Source organism: Pterocles gutturalis, unplaced genomic scaffold, assembly GCF_000699245.1.
Source record: "Pterocles gutturalis isolate BGI_N339 unplaced genomic scaffold, ASM69924v1 scaffold25978, whole genome shotgun sequence".
Lineage (NCBI taxonomy): Eukaryota > Metazoa > Chordata > Aves > Pterocliformes > Pteroclidae > Pterocles > Pterocles gutturalis.
Genome location: NW_010123761.1, coordinates 922 through 2745, shown reverse-complemented (window position 1 = coordinate 2745; position 1824 = coordinate 922).

Sequence of the window (1824 nt, the reverse complement as noted above, 5' to 3'; positions counted from 1 at the left end):
ACCATCTGCAAGTGATTTATAATTGTTCTGGACAGAAGACATTACTCTTCTTCTCTCCTCTAATTACCAAAATAGATTAAATTCCTAGCCAGTTCCTAGCTCTGCACAGAAGCCTTGTACTCAAGACTCAACTGTTTCCTGAAAATATGAAAATCATTTTCATATTTAAAGTTAAGCAGTATTCTCAAACCCAACTTCTCAAAACAAAGTGAGAAAACACTACAATCTGGCAACTGTCTTATGCATATGTCAATTTAAAAAATCACCCCTATATGTAAATAAAAATCACAACTTCAAGATGCATTTGCTCTTTGCCCACCAGAAGGGTTGCCAGAAAGCGAGCACAAGGCAGAAGGTGAATAAAGCTGGACTAAGATTCAGAGAAACATATATGTAATAAAACAGACTTAGAAAGATAATAAATTGTAAGAAAAGAAAACCAGAAAAGGAGTGTGATTTAAGTTCAACAGTCTCTTCGATGGGTATTATGCATGTTACCACTATGACCATGAAATATATACTACCTAACCTGAAAATCAATCCAAACCAGAGCTATCCCCAGTTTCTCAACAGCTGTACATCAAATGGGAATTGCTGATTTCCCTCCCATCCCCCAGACAGCTGACCAGTCCGGAGAACCAGTGCAGCTCAGACAAGCACAGTGGTGGCTCTGTGAGATGAAGGTTCCCAGCAGCAAAGAAGTTTCCCCCCGGGACACACACGCTACCCTTCTGCAGCCAGCACTTTCCAGCTCCCAGTGCTAACCTCAAGCAGACAAATTTCCACCCCTCAAATCTTCCCCATCAAAATTGAGAGGGTTTTGTATTTGTTTTTTAAATTATAGAAAAGGGACTCAGCATGACGTGTCCTCTTGCTCCTAAAACTGTTTCCAGAGATTAAGAATAAGGCCTATTACTGTGAGACCGTAAAGGAGCTAATGCTGCAGCTAAGCTTGAAAGTAAACAAAGTGCTACATGTGACACCGCTGTCAAACGTGGCAACTTTATTGGGATGCAACCTACTTCAACAGGTCTGAGGCAGAATGCATTTAAAGGACTAACATCTCGTCCAACATGCCACAAGACTTTTACAAATACCAAATTCCTATACATATAAAATAGCTGGCTTCCTGTTGCGTACTATGATTTTCAATATTGCATTAGATGAAGTATCCAGTTTAACACATTAGAAGAAAAAAAACCTCTTACTTTATTCATTGCTTTTACTAATGATCTCAGTAACAAATTAAGGAAGATTTATAAAGCACACGCAAGCTGATGAAGGTAAATACCTTCACTGCATAGTCCCTAAAACTTTTTGCTTAAAGAATAAAACTATTTCCTAGCTCAAAAAAAAAAAAAAAAAAGTTCAAAGGAGATGATGTTTTTGCTGTCATTCAAATTCGCACTATCATTCATATCCAAAACACGTACACAATTTTGCTCCTACACTGCCCAGGAAAACACACTACTCCAGCAGACACGGCCATAACCTCTTCACTTTCAGCAAGCGCCAAGCCCAACGCATCGTGTTTGGCAGAGCTCGGCGCACCCCGCGAGAACGAGCTTCGCCTCTGCTTCCAGGTCGTTCCGCAGGCGCTTCACCCGGCGTGAATCCGCACAGCGGGGATTGGCGTGAATCCGCACAGCGGGGATTGGCCCGCCGGGGCCGAGCCTGGCCCGGGCCACCGCAGGGTGGGACTTCCACCGCCCACCGGGCTGGACACCCGCTGCGTGCCCAGGGCAGCTTCACACCCGCCCAGCAAGCAGGGAGCTGAGCAGGGAGCAGGAGGGAAACGTGCTCCTCCAAGGATGGGTCTGAGCA